The sequence below is a fragment of the Zingiber officinale genome, chromosome 2B, assembly GCF_018446385.1.
Source record: "Zingiber officinale cultivar Zhangliang chromosome 2B, Zo_v1.1, whole genome shotgun sequence".
NCBI lineage: Eukaryota > Viridiplantae > Streptophyta > Magnoliopsida > Zingiberales > Zingiberaceae > Zingiber > Zingiber officinale.
In genome coordinates this window covers 195845-211908 of record NC_055989.1, presented here as the reverse complement: position 1 = coordinate 211908, position 16064 = coordinate 195845, and the positions used below count along the sequence as shown (strand labels likewise).

The 16064-nt window shown below is 40.8% G+C and overlaps 1 long non-coding RNA gene across 1 annotated transcript; it reads left to right on the top strand.

Moving 5' to 3' along the window:
• Positions 1-6309: 6309 nt before the first annotated feature.
• Positions 6310-6903, top strand: LOC122048915. The gene is made up of 3 exons (XR_006130741.1): positions 6310-6463; positions 6552-6640; positions 6851-6903. It is a non-coding gene; the product is annotated as an uncharacterized LOC122048915 (long non-coding RNA).
• The last annotated feature ends 9161 nt before the right edge of the window (positions 6904-16064 follow it).

Here is a 16064-nt window from a genome sequence, read left to right as displayed (position 1 = left end):
ATGGCGCGGTGTTACATTTTGGCTTCAATGTCAAATGTATTGCAACATCGGCATAAAGATTTACCAACGACTTATGATATTATGAACAATCTCAAGGAACTCTTTGGTCATCGGGATAGGGCTTCTAGACAAGAAGCTATGAGAAAGATAATGATGACCACCATGCAAGAGAGTACTCCGTGAGGGATCATATCCTAAAGATGATGGCTTATCCGAACGAGATGATCCTTGGAGGAGAAATTGATGGGAAACCCGGATCGATATGATCCTCCAAACGCTACCTAGAAGTTTTGAGTTCGCCTCAACTATAATATGAATAAGAGGATTTATTCATTAGGGGAACTACTGACACAAGCTGCAGAAGGATTATTCCGTCACAATTCTCAAATTCACTATGTTGAAAATGGTTCTACTTCTAAACCGAGAGGAAAGAAGAAGAAGAAACAAGTCGGTTCAGCAAAGAAAGTGAATAAATATCAGAGTACGGGATTTAAAGCTGGAGTGCAAGCAGGCAGGACATTGGAAGGCGATCTATCCTCGTAAGAACCAAAACAAAGGTATATCTCATGCTCTAGTTGTTGAAACATGTTTAGCGGTGTTATCTACCAAGACCTGGTGTAGATACGGGAGCCATCGATCATGTCTGCAATTCCTTGCGGGGGTTCGGAAACCCGACGACTAACTGAAGGAGAGATTACCGTCTACATGGGCAATGCTACTAAGGTGGCGGCTGTTGCAGTGGGAGACGTCTACTTATCTTTTAATAGGAATAGAAATTTAGTTTTAAGAAATTATCTTTATGTACCCAGTTTTAGAAAGAATTTAATTTCAGTTTCTAAACTGTTTTTGGATGGATACTCAGTTTCTTTTAGTAATGATGTAGTTATTAAGAGAAATAAAGTGATTATCTGTTCTGGTGCATTAGTTGGCAATTTGTATACTTCAAATCCAATTTCTCCCACAAAGCAAAACATGAAAATTTATAACTCATCTTCTAACTCAAATAAGAGAAAAAAACCTTCGGAAATGAACCAAGCATATCTTTGGCATCTAAGGCTTGGTCATATTAACTTAAGTAGGATTCAGAGGCTTATAGCCGAAGGACTTTTGGGTTCATTAGAGTTGGAAAATTTTCCAACTTGTGAATCTTGCTTGGAAGGTAAAATGACCAAGAGGCCTTTTAAGGCCAAGGGGTATAGAGCCAAAGAAGTGTTAGAATTGATTCACTCTGATTTGTGTGGTCCTATGTCTGTCCAGGCAAGAGGAGGTTTTGAATATTTTGTCTCTTTCATAGACGATTATTCAAGATACGGATATATTTACCTAATGCGCCGCAAGTCCGAGTGCTTTGATAAGTTCAAAGAATACAAGGCTGATGTGGAAAAACGATTAGGTAAAAGTATCAAGACACTACGATCTGATCGTGGTGGCGAATACCTCTTAGGAGAGTTTAGGAATTACTTATCATAAGCTGGGATTCAATCCCAATTGTCTGCACCTGGAACACCCCAACAGAATGGTGTAGCAGAACGAAGGAATATGACTCTTATGGAGATGGTTAGATCGATGATGAGTTATTCAGAATTACCAAATTCATTTTGGGGATATGCTCTGGAAACAGCAGTATACGTTCTGAACTTAGTACCTTCTAAATCAGTTTCTTCTACTCCCATAGAATTGTGGAATGGGCGAAAACCCAGTCTAAGACATATTCGGATTTGGGGTAGTCCAGCACATGTGCTGAAACCAGATGCTGATAAGTTAGAATCTCGTACAGAAGTTCGCGTGTTTGTAGGATATCCCAAAGGAACGAAAAGTGGTTTATTTTATAGTCCTAAAGACCAGAAGGTCATTGTTAGCACCAATGCCCAGTTTTTAGAAAAAGACTATATAATGGATCACAAGCCCAGTAGTAAAGTTATTTTAGAAGAACTTAGAGAGGACATGTCTACTTCAGTACCAACAGTACAAGATGAAGTACCACAAGAGACTGCAACACGTGTCACACATGATACACAACCACGGATGCCTCGTCGTAGTGGGAGGTTGTAAGGCGACTGAAAGATTCATGTTTTGGGAGAGTCTTGGACTTGATCCGGGTAAACATGAACCCGATCCTGAACATATGACTAAGCACTCCAAGATATAGATGCAAGATCTTGGCAAAAGGCAATGAATTCGAAATAGAGTCTATGTACTCTAATAAGGTCCAGGGAGCTTGTAGAACCACCGATGGTGTAAAAGCCGTTGAATGCAAGTGGATCTACAAAAGGAAAAGAGGGATGGAAGGTAGAAACCTTCAAAGCTAGGCTTGTTGCGAAGGGTACACTCGAAAGAGGGAATCGATTATGAGGAAACCTTTTCACCGTAGCCATGCTTAAGTCTATCCGGATACTCTTATCCATTCTTTGCTCATATGGATTATGAGATTTGGCAAATGGATGTCAAGACTTTCCTTAATGGAAGTCTTGAAGAGAACATCCATATGAAGCAACCGAAGGATTTATTGAAAAAGGCAAAGAGCATCTAGTGTGCAAGCTCAATCGGTTCATTTATGGATTAAAGCAAGCTTCAAGATCTTGGAACATCCGGTTTAATGAAGTAATCCAGTCATATGGATTTATTCAAAGTCCGGATGAGTCTTGTGTATATAAGAAGTGTAACGGAAACGTGGTGGTATTTCTTGTACTATACGTAGATGATATTTTGTTAATTGGCAACAATGTCAAGGTATTATCAGACGTAAGGGTATGGTTGTCCAAACAATTTGATATGAAGGACTTAGGAGATTGTGCACACATTCTTGGGATCAAAGTTATAAGGGATCGTAAGAAAAGAATGTTGTGTCTATCCCAAGCTTCATATATAGATACAATCCTTGCTCGTTTTAGCATGCAGGATTCCAAGAAAGGTTTCTTACCTTTTAGACATGGAGTAGCTCTATCTAAAGAGAAGTCTCCAAAGACATCGAAAGAGATAGAGGACATGAAAACAGTTCCTTATGCTTCGGCTGTAGGAAGCCTAATGTATGCAATGCTATGTACGAGACCTGATATCTGTTTTGTCGTGGGCATGGTCAGCAGATATCAGAGTAACCCTGGACAAGGACATTGGACTGCGGTAAATCATATATTAAAGTACCTGAGAAGGACTAGAGATTATATGCTAGTTTACCAAGCAGACGATCTGCTCACTCGCCCACATTGCGATATCCTCGCAGATAGGGATATGATGAAGTCTACATCGGGCTATGTGTTTACTTTAGGAGGTGGAGTCATTTCATGGAGGAGTGTTAGAAATGCGTTTCGGACTCAACCATGGAAGTCGAGTATGTAGCAACCTCTGAGGCGCTAAAGAAGCGGTATGGCTCGGGAACTTTCTAATGGACTTAGATGTGATTCTGGTTTGCCCAAAATCATCACAATTTATTGTGATAATAGTGGTGCGATTGCAAACTCAAAGGAACCACGAGCTCATAAGGCAAGTAAACATATAGAGCGCAAGTACCACCGATACGAGATAGTGAAACGAGGAGAAGTTGTCATCGCCAAGATTGCATCACGGATAACCTGGTAGATCCTTTCACTAAGGCCCTTCCTGAAAGCTTCGATCGGCATGTGGAGGAATGGGAATCAGATGTATGGTAGAAGATATGGCAGCTTAGTCATTAGTATAAGTGAGAGATTGTTGGAGTGTATACTGAAAGCCTAAGCTTTGTAAACATTCATTATGAATAAAGAATCACATTTGGTCTAATTGTCTACATTTGTTTGTAGTTGTTCATTTAATTTATATTGTAGATAACATAGTATGTGGTGTCACATACAGAAGTACCTTATAAATTATAAATGATAGCTCACGACTAAAATGGAAAGGAACAAACCATTAGAAGGTCGTAGTGTAATTAGATATTAGTTTATCTTGACTATATAATTACACTAGTACACTCAGAGTGTATTGAGTAGGACCATTAGAGGTCGTTTCTTTTATACTGACTTTGTAAAGGAACAAAGACCTCAGTTATTATGGAAGTGTGTGCTCTTAATCCTAATATAATAACAAGCACATATGTTTGATATTTATTTCTTTAATTTATCAATGGGTGAGATTTAGTTCGATGAATCAATAAACCCGATAAGTTGGGAAATGGTATCACTTATAGTGTGTGTTGTTGATTATAGAAGGAAACTGTGTCCTAGAGATACTAGGTTGATAATGTCCTCAAGAGGAGCTCATAAAGATTGTCATGTTAAACCCTGCAGGTGGACTTAGTCAGACATGATAATAAGGTTGAGTGGTACTACTCTTGGATTTAGATATTAATTAAATGAGTTGTCAGTAACTCACTTAATTAGTGGACATTCGATGTCTTAAACACAGGGAGACTAACACACTCATAATAAGAAGGAGCCCAAAAATGTAATTTGGGATTGGTGCGGTAGTTCAATGATAGTTCTCTAGTGGAATGAATTATCATTGATAAAATTAAGTTGTGTGTTCGGGGCGAATGTTTAATTTTATCGGGAGACCAAAACCAATTCCTCCTCTCGGTCCCTATCGTAGCCTCTTATTTGTAGAGTTCTATACCCACCTATACCCACCTTCTATACCCACCCAATAGGGGCCGGCCAAGCTAGCTTGGGAACAAGCTAGGGCCGGCCTAGGGTCGGCCCTAGCTTGAACCCAAGCTAGTAGGGCCGGCCAAATTAAATTAAAAAAGAAATTTAATTTTAATTTTTATTATTATGTGGAAGATATAATTTAAAGAGAATTAAAATTAAAATATCTCTCTAGTAAAAGATCTACAAAAGATTAAAGAAAGAGATTAGATCTCTTTCCTTATTTGTAGATTGGAGAGATGTTTTATTTTCTCTTTAAAAAAAAAATTATTCACATGTTGATAAAATTAAAATTATAGAAATTTCCTTTTATCAACCATGAAGAGATTTTAAAGAGAAATTTATTTTTTAAAATTTCCTGAAACAAATTAGGAAGTTTTAATTGTTGATTAAAACTTGTCCAATTTGTTCTACAATGATGTGGCCGGCCATGTGATTGTAATTGGGGAAATTTTATTTTATTTTTCTCAATTAAATCATATCAAGGAAATTGAGGAAATTTTATTGTAATTAAATTTCCTAATTTGCCTAGGCCAAGGAATATAAAAGAAGGGGTGAGGGTGCCTTCATGAGACATAACATCTATTATTTCTCTCCCTCTTTTGTTCCTTGGTGTGGCCGGTCAACCTCTCCCTCTCTTCCTCTTGTGGTGGCCGAATCTCCCTCTTTCATTGGAGCTCTTGTGGTGGTCGGATACTACTCGGAGAAGAAGAAGAAGAAGGAGAGAAAGCTAGCATCTCTTGGAGCTTGGTTAGTATTTTGGTTTTCCTCCTTGGTGAAGTTTTTCCTTTGTGGCCGAACCTTGCTTGGAGGAGAAGAAGGTGGTTGGTGTTTTCTCATCTTGGTAGATCGTTGCCCACACAACGTCCGAGGTTAGAAGAGGAATACGGTAGAAGATGAAGAGGTCTTTCTAGAAGGTATAACTAGTAGTTTTTCCTTTTCCGCATCATGCTAGTTATTTATGAAAATAATACCAAATACAAGAGGCTTACGTTCTAGTATTTCGAATATGTTTTTTGATGTTGTGTTCTTTTGTTTCTTTCTTTTCCTTGTGATTTGATTGTTCTCTTTGGTTATGTAAAATACCGGAAATAGGCGAATATGAATAAGGGAATTTTCCAGAATTTTTGGACATTTTTCGGGGATTTTTCGGAGTTCGTACGGACGAGTTAACGTGGATAAAAACGGGGCCCGGAAAAGCCTGTTTAGTCTACCTCGTTTAAGCGAGGAAATGTTTATATTTACATTTCCTTTTCTTTTGTTTCTTTTTATTTCCTTATTTCCTCTTCTTATTCCTCACCTCGCCGAACCCAAGCCATCCCCGCAACTCTTCCCTTCTTATTCCCGACGCCGTGCCCTAACCGTCGGTCCGGCGGTTTCTTCCTCCCCGGAGTCTGCCCAAGCGCCGGCGAGCGCGAGCCACTGCCGACACCCACAGAAGATTTCCTCTTCTCTGCCGACGCCGAAACCAATTCTCCTTCCCTTCCTGCGACGCCGACGCCACTGCCGATCCACCGCAGGTGCGTCTGTGCCCTAGTGTTTCCACCGACGCCGAGCAGTGCCGGCCATCTCTCCTCTTCCTCCATTTCGAGATTTTTTTCCAGCCGATTCTTCTCGGACGCCCTCTGCCCTAGATTTGGGCCACAGCCGACCAAGCTCCTTGCCTTGAATCTGCCGAGCCTCACTTTCATCTCTTCTCCTCTGCCCTAGTTTTCCTGGTGTCGTTGTCTTGGTACCACACTGCCGCCGGCCATCAGGATCAGCCGAGTTCTGTGTGATTTTGGAGGTCACGGATTGGTGTGGTTTGGTTGGGAAGGGACTGCTGATACAGAGTTGAGATTTAGGTATGAAATGTTGGGCTTCAATTTGATTCATCTTGCAATCTTGAGATGTTGATGCAGTGTATTATCATAACATGTGTTGTTTGGGCAGTAACTTTGTGATCCCCAGCAGCGGCTCTGATCTTGTTTCAGCAACCAACGTCTTTGATTTTGGATCAACAGTGATACATACGAATTGAGGTAAGGAGTAGGGATTTGATGCATGATGTAGATGATTGTTAGATTTGGTAAATACATTGAATTAGGTTGGAATTGGATTATTATGATGATGAATTTGAAATAGGTTTGTGTTTTTGGAATTAGGGTTTTTGCCCTAATTTAGGGTTAAAGAATTTATTTAGCTATTTATAGGAATTTAGCTAAATAATTCGTATATGTTTGGTATTACAGGACTTTGACGCGAGACGAGTATCTCGGAGTCAGATTGGACCTTTCTATTTTCGGAGGCGGGTACTTTTGACTTATGTCATTTGATATGCTTAGTAATTAAATTAACATGTTGCATTAATTGTGTTTCTTATCTGTTTCGGTTAATCACTACCCAAATCTTACATGCTTGATTGATTGATTGGTTTTGCATCTCAGGTATATTTTACCTGTTTGTACATGCTTATAGGGGTAGTGATATGCCATGCTTGACCATGTTCAGGACCTAGGTTTTATACCTTCTGTGTACCTTTGATTCGATATGATTCGTTGACCTAGGGTGCACTTTTCTATATATATGGATTAGGTCAGGATGTTTATATGGTTATTGCCATGCATCATTTGCATGATTGCATGCTGTGCGATAGTCCGCTCCATTATTGTTGAGCACATCGCAGTTACATGGATCTGCACACACCACCACTCATGGGTTAGTGGTCGATTCAGGCTGAGTGTGTTGCAGCAGGGACTCTGTTAGGCACCGTTGCTCCGCTCATGGGTAGTGTGACACAACGTGTTATCCTGCAGGGATTCCTCCCCGTCTTTGAGTACCGGGAGTTGAGAGCATTGCGCTCCCCCATCTATGATTTGGGGTAGGAGGATAGGTGTACTCCGACAGCATCCCGTCCACTCGGTCACTCATCAGGAGTAGTGACGACAGAGTGCACGGTTGTCACAGCCCTACCCACTCGGCCTCACTTTTGTATGAGATGATCGACTGGCGTCAGGGGTGACCAGGACGCATCATTGGCATCATATGCATGATGCATTTATTGCTTGTGTTTGTGTTTGCTGCATTTATATGCTGCATATTGTTTGGATACCTATGTTTGACATGCATACAGGATTCCTTATCCCTCGGACTGTTTGACCTTATACTCAGGACCTGGTTAGTACAGTATTCTCCTGTTTATTTCAGATGCATTCTTATCTTTCTTATCAGGAGACTGTACGCATGATTAGTGCTAGGTGTTGTTTCTTTACTTTGCATATCAACTGTACCTGCTGAGTGTTGGACTCACCCCGCCTCCATTGTTGTTATTTTCAGGTTGATGCTGTCAGGAGGGAGTTCCAGTCGCTAGTCCCCACTGCACGTAGTGCTACTCCGCTGCTGGTTTTTGAGTTGTTTCATTTTAGCTTTTCGCTATCAGACTTTATTTTAGTTTTGTTTTGGACTTACATATGGATATTGTATGGAATCTTTCCGTTGGATGAACTTTTCGTATGATTTGGATTTACTCTACTACATGCCTGCCTGAACGGCAGAAGAGGTAAGAAAAAAATCGGATTTGGCCTTTACGAGTGTAGTTGAGTAGGGTTGATTTCGAGTCAGAGTATTATTACTGCGTGGTTGTGTCAGCCAGAGGCTGAATATATATATATAAACTGCGTGGTGATTGATTTTCATTACTGTTATTATTCCAGCCGTCTGTGGCTGAGTATTTAGTGCTTGTAGAAAATTTTGATTGTCCGCCGTACAGGGGAGATGCTGTCGAAATTTTCTCGGACAGGGACTCTTCTGGAGGCGTGACAATTTAGTGGTATCAGAGCAGGTATACGATACTTGCTGTGTGTTCTGGATTTTTACGATCTTTGTTTTCTTATTTTGCATAGTTGGTATAACCTGATACCAATTGATATGGTATCAGAGCGCCAAGTTTGGCGATACTTGTTGGATTTTTGTGTTTTGGATTTTCGGGATTTATCTGATACCAATTTATTGGTATCAGAGCAGGTTATGGATACCTGCTTTTGGTATTCTGGATATTTGGGTTAGCCAGGTTTGCGAGTCAAACTGGGCATTTTCGGATTTTCGATATGGTTATGTTTCGGATTTCCGTTTCGGATTTATATGGATTTCCAGTGTTTGTTTTTCTCGTACGGAATTCTGAGGTCATTTTGGGGACTGGACAGCGATGGAACATCTCCAGACGGCATATAGGTATGATGTTTAATTTTATAGTTTATGACAGGTATTAGCATTCTTTATTTAGTACCTGTCTGGTTGCTTTAGCACATATTACTTGTGATGGGTTAGCCATTGAGGATGGTTGACCTTAATAGAGATAATGGATTATAATCTCTGGTGATATTTCTTATCATACCATCAGTAGTGTTAGCTTCTGTTACTACTCGTAGGAGATGGAGGCACATACTAGCCTCTGCTATTGTTAGCTGGGTAGTGGATGATACCTACATATTTCTGTTGACTTAGCCAGGAGAGTTTTATACTCATATCTTTTGGATATTAGGGTACCAGGTACGATGGAAATTGATCATTGGGGTTACCATGTTTGATCATTGTTGAGAATGATTTGAGGTTGAGGATATTGTGAGATCAGATATTATGATATGTTGATTTCTAATGATTTATGAGAGTAAATGTTATGTGGTTGTCTGATGATCAATTACTAGATATTTGTTTTGATGATCTATTAGTGGATAACTATTTTGATGATTTATATTTGGGTTGTCATTGATGGTGACATAGTGAGTGTCATTTATGATATTCACAGGTTTGATGATTATGGTTGGTGATCAGATTATAAATTGGGTGCTGGAGAGTTTACGGTTGAATGTGCCTATGAGATTTTAATAAATCTGGTTAATTTTGGTTAGTTAACAGGATGATAAAATTGATATTTGTTTCATCTGATATTGAACTATGTGGATAAATAATGATTTGATGTTTTGAATGCTAACTTACCCTCATGGAGAGTAGAGACTTATTCATCTGATATTACTGGGCTGATATTTTTGAGGATAAAAAAAAAAATGAGGGTGTCTCGATGATATTGAATTCTAGTTTTTTCTTTTGGGTCGTACACATTTATTCATATGATATTATGTGGATTGACATTCTCTAGTTTGAGATGATGTATTAGTGTTGAATTGACCCATGAACTGATTTAGTTATTTGATAATGTAGTATACCATTTGATCGTGGTTTGATATACCTTAGTTGCTTGTGGAGGATTAAGGTATTCTTGATTAGTTAGTAGATGAATGATTTAGTTTTGTTGGTTGATCAGTAGAGGATTGTCATACTCTATTTTTAGAGGTTTGAACTTTTAGGTTGTTTGTGCTTAGTTATGTATCTAGAGCACATTTGAGTACATGCTTTGTACTGACGTGGAAAGGACAGATTCAGCCGTATATCATTGTCGGCTTGGATAGTTTATAGCGGATCGATGTATCCTATTCCATGAAGACTTTAACCGTGGACTGTATATACTTGGTGGGATAACTTAGAGGGTGCGTTGGGATATGTGACCCCGCTGGTGTAAGGAAGTGTAGAGCTAATTGTTTAACACCTATGGGATACAATCGTTACTAGTGTATACTGGGAGAGTACATTTGGATTTATGATGATAAAATCTTCCCATTAGATATAGTCTTAGTAGCATATGGCATTGACTTGCAATGTTATACCAGGGTGTGTATACCTTTCTTGTCCGATACTAGTTCCTTTGAACTTAGAGCAGGGTTGTTACTGGATGATTAGGCTACTTTATTTTGGGTTACTTTTGAGTGATGTATTCATGCTTGATACATATGCATGAATCTTGTTTAGATGTACCCGTAATCCATGAGTGTTGGTAGCATAAGGTTGGTCTCTTTGATTGAGCTGGTATGCTCATTTTACATGTCTATGTTGCATGTAATTTTGATTGTTGTGTGTTGTAAGAGTCTTGTGGAAGACTGTCGATTTGCAAATAGTATATGTATCCATGTTCTGATATGGTTTGTAGGTTTCTTATGGATCATAGCTATGTAGTTCGGTGTATGTATCGGGAGGTATTATTGAAGATGTCTTGTTGATTAAATCCGAGATGTAGTATAAGTACATCGGTGGTGTTTTGATGGAGGCATTTGTCGATTTAATCTGAGTTATGATATGTATATATGTGTTTGGTGTGGTATTTGAGGTATCTTTTTGATTTGTGAGTGCACCTGGGTTTGTATGTTTTATTGGAAGCATATGTTGGTTATACTATATGTTATGTGAGTGCTGTTTGAGGTGTATTGTTGATTTTACCTATGTTGATTTTGCACACGGGTTCGGTATGCATTGTTGGAGATATCACGATGATTTATACCTATGTTGTGAGTAGGTTTGGTGTGTAATAATTGGAGGTTTTTGTTGATCATACATATGTTGTGTGAGCATGTGTGCTAGGTGTATTATTGGTAGCAGTATGATGATTCTACTTATACTGAATGCAGAATGTGGAGTGACTGCATTATGTCGTTTGTTGGATTAACCCATCAACTAATTTTCCTATCAGTGGATGACCCACTAGGATGTTGATAGAGTTGATGATGGATTTGATTAGTTACTAGGTAGTTATAGCCTAGGCTAACCACAGTGATTTGTGGTAGAGAGATCTTGTACAATCTCTAGCTGGATAGTTAGGTGCCTTGGGGTACTTATGTATTATTTTGTGGTGAGCGTTGCTCCCACATATCACGGATTGCTGGTAGCGGAGCATTGCTCCTATATTTATTGCAGATACATATTTCAGATTATTTGTGGTGGAGTGTTGCTCCCACATATTGAGGATTTCTTGTGGTAGAGCGTTGCTCCCACATATGTGGTGTTTCCTGTGATGGAGCGCTGCTCTCACCCTGGAGGATTTATTCTTTGGTGATTTATGTTATTGATGATCATATTTTTTTTCGATTTATTATTGGAGATCTTATGGATAGGAATGTCTGTGATACGGACATTATGTGTCTTGATTTTTGTCATATAGGCTTACAGTGCCTTAGATGTTTTCAGGGACTCGATGATCCTGGTATGTCGAGGATGTTTGGATGGGTTTCCATTATCTTTGTGGACGATGTTGTGACCTATTACGGATCCGAGGTGAGTCACGTACACTACCTTTGCATAGATCTAGAGATGATTCGACGAGAACATCTATATGTGATTATCAGTAGTGCTGGTTTGGATTGTTTTATGTGAGATGTTTGAGCCACACGGTCACCAATAGAAGTATACTGTGGTTCCACATGAGATCGAGATTGTTACCGTCGGGAGTAGACGGAGTCAATAGAAGAGGCTTGTAACCTCCTTTGTTTGGCCGATATTTCCGGAGATACGTTGAGGGTTTCTCACGGATTGCTATGTCACTTACACGCCTGACCATGAAAGGCGTGAAGTTTATTTAGACTGAGGATTTCAAGATCAGCTTCTAGGAGCTGAAGCGGAGACGAGTGTCGACTTTGATTTTTGGTTTTTACCTTCGGAAGAGGACGAATTTTGTCCTCTACACCGACACGTTTCTACAGGGTATGGGTGCTGTTCTGTTGCAGCACGGTTGAGTATTCTTATATACTTCTTGATAGTTGGGGGAGCCTGAGAAGAAAATACTCAGTTCATGATCTGGAGTTGACTGCTATTATTTTTGCCCGAAGATTTGGCGGCAGTACCTGTATGATATTACATTGAGATTCTCACTGACCATCGGAGTCTCAAATATCTGTTTCACTCAGAAGGAACTTAATCTTCGACCGAGGAGATAGATGGAGTTCCTGAAGGATTATGATTGTACCATTAGCTATCACCTGGGAAAAGCTAATGTGGTTGTCGATGCACTTAGCCAGAAGTCCAGAGGGACTTTAGCTTGCCACTGAGTTGTGGTCACAGATTTGATTCAGGATTTCTCTGAGTTAGACATTGAGGAGCAGGGACAGACAGAGCATGGTATTCTTGTTACGATGGTTGCTCAGTCGTCGATCAGGAAGAGAATCCGAGAGACCCAGTTGTTGAGACCTCATAGAGCTCAACGTGAGGCAAAGTGGTCCATATTATCGGACAGAGGATGTCAGACGCATAAGACTGCCAGAAGTGTTATGCTGACCGGAGTCGGAGACCCTTAGGGTTCTCCATTTGCGACCAGGTATTTCTGCGAGTTTCACCATGAAAGGGGTGAAGAGATTTGGCCTCAGAGGTAAGCTAGCTCCGCGGTAAATTGGCCCTTTTGAGATTTCGGAAAGGATTGGAGCAGTAGCTTATCGGTTGGCACTATTGTCGTCCTTGGCAGGCGTTCACGCCGTATTCCACGTATCTACGCTGAGGAGATACGTGCCCGACCCGACCCATGTGTTGGAAGATATTCCAGTTCCAGTTCAGCCTGACATTACATATGAGGAGGTTCTGGTACGGATTCTCGACCGGAAAGAGCGTCAGTTGCGGAACAAGACTATCCGGCTGGTTAAAGTCGGATGGCAGCATCATTCAGACGAGGAGGCTACTTGGGAGCTCGAGGATACCATCCGAGCTTGATACCCCCATCTTTTCACTTGAGGATGTGATTTAAATTACCGTTCAGCATTTATACTCTAAATCTGTTGTTGGTACTTGCTGATGGTAGATAACGAAATTTGGGGACCAAATTTTTATTAGTGGGGGAGAATGTAAAATACCGGAAATAGGCGAATATGAATAAGGGAATTTTCCAGAATTTTTGGACATTTTTCGGGGATTTTTCGGAGTTCGTACGGACGAGTTAACGGGGATAAAAACGGGGCCCGGAAAAGCCTGTTTAGTCTACCTCGTTTAAGCGAGGAAATGTTTATATTTACATTTCCTTTTCTTTTGTTTCTTTTTATTTCCTTATTTCCTCTTCTTATTCCTCACCTCGCCGAACCCAAGCCATCCCCGCAACTCTTCCCTTCTTCTTCCCGACGCCGTGCCCTAACCGCCGGTCCGGCGGTTTCTTCCTCCCGGAGTCTGCCCAAGCGCCGACGAGCGCGAGCCACTGCTGGTCAAGCCGTCGGCTGTGCCCTAGTCTCCTTGTCGACGCGCCGACACCCACAGAAGATTTCCTCTTCTCCGCCGACGCCGAGCAGTGCCGGCCATTGCCCTAGTGTTTCCACCGACGCCGAGCAGTGCCGGCCATCTCTCCTCTTCCTCCATTTCGAGATTTTTTTCCAGCCGATTCTTCTCGGACGCCCTCTGCCCTAGATTTGGGCCACAGCCGACCAAGCTCCTTGCCCTGAATCTGCCGAGCCTCACTTTCATCTCTTCTCCTCTGCCCTAGTTTTCCTGGTGTCGTTGTCTTGGTACCACACTGCCGCCGGCCATCAGGATCAGCCGAGTTCTGTGTGATTTTGGAGGTCACGGATTGGTGTGGTTTGGTTGGGAAGGGACTGCTGATACAGAGTTGAGATTTAGGTATGAAATGTTGGGCTTCAATTTGATTCATCTTGCAATCTTGAGATGTTGATGCAGTGTATTATCATAACATGTGTTGTTTGGGCAGTAACTTTGTGATCCCCAGCAGCGGCTCTGATCTTGTTTCAGCAGCCAACGTCTTTGATTTTGGATCAACAGTGATACATACGAATTGAGGTAAGGAGTAGGGATTTGATGCATGATGTAGATGATTGTTAGATTTGGTAAATACATTGAATTAGGTTGGAATTGGATTATTATGATGATGAATTTGAAATAGGTTTGTGTTTTTGGAATTAGGGTTTTTGCCCTAATTTAGGGTTAAAGAATTTATTTAGCTATTTATAGGAATTTAGCTAAATAATTCGTATATGTTTGGTATTACAGGACTTTGACGCGAGACGAGTATCTCGGAGTCAGATTGGACCTTTCTATTTTCGGAGGCGGGTACTTTTGACTTATGTCATTTGATATGCTTAGTAATTAAATTAACATGTTGCATTAATTGTGTTTCTTATCTGTTTCGGTTAATCACTACCCAAATCTTACATGCTTGATTGATTGATTGGTTTTGCATCTCAGGTATATTTTACCTGTTTGTACATGCTTATAGGGGTAGTGATATGCCATGCTTGACCATGTTCAGGACCTAGGTTTTATACCTTCTGTGTACCTTTGATTCGATATGATTCGTTGACCTAGGGTGCACTTTTCTATATATATGGATTAGGTCAGGATGTTTATATGGTTATTGCCATGCATCATTTGCATGATTGCATGCTGTGCGATAGTCCGCTCCATTATTGTTGAGCACATCGCCAGTTACATGGATCTGCACACACCACCACTCATGGGTTAGTGGTCGATTCAGGCTGAGTGTGTTGCAGCAGGGACTCTGTTAGGCACCGTTGGTCCGCTCATGGGTAGTGTGACACAACGTGTTATCCGGCAGGGATTCCTCCCCGTCTTTGAGTACCGGGAGATGAGAGCATTGCGCTCCCCCATCTATGATTTGGGGTAGGAGGATAGGTGTACTCCGACAGCATCCCGTCCACTCGGTCACTCATCAGGAGTAGTGACGACAGAGTGCACGGTTGTCACAGCCCTACCCACTCGGCCTCACTTTTGTATGAGATGATCGACTCGCGTCAGGGGTGACCAGGACGCATCATTGGCATCATATGCATGATGTATTTATTGCTTGTGTTTGTGTTTGCTGCATTTATATGTTGCATATTGTTTGGATACCTATGTTTGACATGCATACAGAATTTCCTTATCCCTCGGACTGTTTGACCTTATACTCAGGACCTGGTTAGTACAGTATTCTTCTGTTTATTTCAGATGCATTCTTATTTTTTTATCGAGACTGCACGCATGATTAGTGCTAGGTGTTGTTTCTTTACTTTGCATATCAACTGCACCGAGTGTTGGACTCACCCCGCCTCCATTGTTGTTATTTTCGGGTTGATGCTGTCGGAGGGAGTTCCAGTCGCTAGTCCCCACGGCACGTAGTGCTACTCCGCTGCTGGTTTTTGAGTTGTTTCATTTTAGCTTTTCGCTATCAGACTTTATTTTAGTTTTGTTTTGGACTTACATATGGATATTGTATGGAATCTTTCCGTTGGATGAACTTTTCGTATGATTTGGATTTACTCTACTACATGCCTGCCTGAACGGCAGAAGAGGTAAGAAAAAAAATCGGATTTGGGCTTTACGAGTGTAGTTGAGTAGGGTTGATTTCGAGTCAGAGTATTATTACTGCGTGGTTGTGTCAGCCAGAGGCTGAATATATATATATAAACTGCGTGGTGATTGATTTTCATTACTGTTATTATTCCAGCCGTCTGTGGCTGAGTATTTAGTGCTTGTAGAAAATTTTGATTGTCCGCCGTACAGGGGAGATGCTGCCGAAATTTTCTCGGACAGGGACTCTTCTGGAGGCGTGACAGGTTAACCTAAAGTTATTTTAGGAAATTAAATATTAGCTTTCTA